Here is a 3,293-nt window from a genome sequence, read left to right as displayed (position 1 = left end):
CATTGATTTTTGACTTTCATTCCGTAAAGAGGATCTATTCTGACATGTTAACAGTCTTGCTGTATTTAATATACAGAAGGGGTTTATGTATTTTCCATTTTGAAGCAGAGAAAAATGCTGCTTTAATCTGCTTTTAGTGATAGTCAAAGAACTGAAATTTGACCATGCAATCTTTCCTAAAGCAGACAACCAGATTTTAGATCCTCTTCAGTGAAGATCATATTGACCAAATGCTTTGGATTTTGTGATTAGCCCTAAAATAAATTTGTAATGTGCTTGTTTCAAGCAAATAAATAGTTTAGCCATGTAGTTTGTGCCATCCCAATAGGACTAGCTCCAAGGGAAGCCTGTACTGAAAGAAATATGTAGGCTGCTATTACTCACCTGCCACATGTCTCCCATCCTATCCTGCATACTTGTTTAGTTAATGCAACCTAAAAAAGCAAGCAGCTAATTAAATCAGAATAATAAATTGCACACTTTCTGATTCATGCATTAATTGGGTTCCAGCATATATTACCTGTAGGTAATGGTGGTATGAACATACAGCAAAGAGAAAGCCTTCCCCTATAGCAGAGTGAGGGGGTTCCCTGCAAGTACTCCAAAATTCAGCTACTTGGTTAAGTCTCATGAACTCTTTGTCCACACTTAACACATGTATGCAATACCTTACTAAGAACCATGTAGTTTACTCTTGATCCCCTACACCCTGTCTATACTATGTGCAAGACATCACAAGGAATCCAGGATACTAAGGATTTATGGACATTCCACTAGTACTGCTCTTTTGTGAATGGGGAAACACTGATCACAGAGTATAATGAGATTTAGGGGTTCCAAACAAGGAACCCCTAAAGGAAATTAGTGGCATCCTTCCAATGACCCTCTTACAAGTTATTATGGTACTAGATAGACCAGCGGTCACCAACCTTTCGGACCTCACGACCGTTATATTTATAATTTTAGGTCCTGCGGACCATTAATATGAATTTTTTTAAAAAGATAAATACATTTGTAAATAATGACCTCCCTATTGGTCCTGACAAGGACTGTGGAGGCTCTGATTCATTGATCAGGTCACGGTTAAGTGAAGTATTACTTATTTTTTACTATTATCATTAGTTGCATTATCTTTGGTATTACTAAAGAAATGCAAAATGGGTCTATTTCATTTGAATCTAAGACCAAACAAGAAATGATAGTTTAAAAATATTTGAGGCCAATAAATATAACAGTTAAAGAAAATACACAGTTAAGGTCACACTTACCTAAAAGAGCATCTGAGAAATTAATACAATAAAAAAATCGCATGAGAATTGTGGAGCGGGGTGACTGTTGTAATGGTGGACAATACTGAAGCGTATTGCTCAATAACGGTTCCCTCATACAACTTAGGACTACACTGACGTCACACTGCGCCTCCCTTGTTTTTCCGTCTCTAGTACAGTGAATTTAGTGCAATATAAAGGCAAAAATAATTCAGAATATAGGAATTTATTACAATTTTATTTTTGTTTTATTATTATTAAAACATAAAAAATGCAAATAATGTCCAAATTTTTCTGTGGACCACCAAAATTTTCTCGTGACCACTGGTTGGCAACGGCTGAGCTAGACAACTGGTATTCCTACAGCATGGGTTTCTTTTATTTAAAAAACATATTTGGAACAAGTGTGACGAATAAACAAGAATGATTGAATTCCACTGTACTAAAGCTGATGTATGCACATATCATTTTATTGCACCAAAGAAATGAGAAAAATGCTCACTGATGTCCACAAATGTCAGACCTGAAAGCATACCAAGAGTAGCACCTCCCCAGGACTTTGTGAGAGAATAAAAGGGTGTAATTCTCACCGCCGAAGTCCCATAGAGAACTAAAACGCCAGCCCTAGGCTACTATAATAAAATCATCAACTTCATTTTCACATTTGTATTCTAGTGTAGACTTTGTGCAGGATACCTAAGGTGACACATGAGAGCACACCTAAATTCACATAGGCTTGTTGAAGGGGTATTAAACTGAAGATAATATTACACAAGACAACATAATGTACACCAGTGGCATGAGAAGAAACCAACATACACGAAAGAAATAAGTGAAAAGGAAGTAAAGGGCTGGGAAGGTTAAAAGAAATATTCTGTTCAAGATGTGGAATTTTCCCCCGATCCAAAAAGTCACAGCTCTGTGTTGTCTCAGCTTGTAGCGGAATGAGGAATCCAAGGGATATAGCGGAGAGGGGGTTGGAGTAAGCAGGGCACTGCTAATATAATATAGTGATATCTCACTTTACAGGGTGCACATATTACAGGATATTTATTGCTGGGAAAAAAAAGAAATATATGTGATTAATGAGGATGTTGCATCACTGCACATGAGAGCAAAAACTTCACTGCATTAGATGCACTTTGGGTCATAGTATATAATTGAAAATAATCAGCTGGCATGCCCTTATTTTCATATTTTCCCTTCCTTGTTGCTTGACCCCCCTCCTCCTTCCTGACTTCTGATTATTTTTATATATTTCCACCTCCCTGCTTTATTTAGTTCCTTTTCTGGCCCTTGTCTGGTGTTCTGCCCTCCCCTGGGTGTGAACTCCTTGCTATCCCTTAGATAACAGCCCTACCTGTCACTGTGCCCAGTGCTCAAGGCAGAGTTGTAGGGTGAGGTGAAGTACTGTTCACATTCCTTCATATTATATGAATCACATTATTTGGGATTTTTGGACAGGGCTGTGGCCAGCTCATCTTTTTGCATCTACACTAATTACTTGGTATGTCTACAGAAAAAATAGAATGGTTCATGGAACATTAGACATCATTTTCACCCATAGATTGGCCACCATAGGGTTTGGACCTTCACCCTATTGAGAATCTTTTGGATATGCTGGTGCTCGAGAAACATTAATGCAAATCAGGACGAAAATAAATGCATACATTTTTTAATTAATAATTTGGTCGTAATGTGCCATAATGTCTTTTAAAACCCTCACTACTTCCCACCACTACATCTCTCCCCGGCTATTGTGTGTTACTTCCCCCACCTCCTAAATTGTAAGCTTTTCGGGGCAGGGTCCTCTCCTCCTCCTGTGTCATTGTCTGTATCTGTTTGTCATTTGCAACCCCCATTTAATGTACATTGCTGCGTAATTTGTTGGCGCTATTTAAATCTTGTTTATTATGATTTGATATGATAATAATTATTATTATTATTATTTTTATTATAATCATAATAATTAATAATCATAGCTAAAACTAGCCCAATGAAATCTTATAGTGTGTTACTGTTTTT

This window comes from Pyxicephalus adspersus, chromosome 2, assembly GCF_032062135.1.
Source record: "Pyxicephalus adspersus chromosome 2, UCB_Pads_2.0, whole genome shotgun sequence".
NCBI lineage: Eukaryota > Metazoa > Chordata > Amphibia > Anura > Pyxicephalidae > Pyxicephalus > Pyxicephalus adspersus.
The sequence above is the reverse complement of the archived record's forward strand: the minus strand, read 5'-3'. Positions refer to the sequence as shown.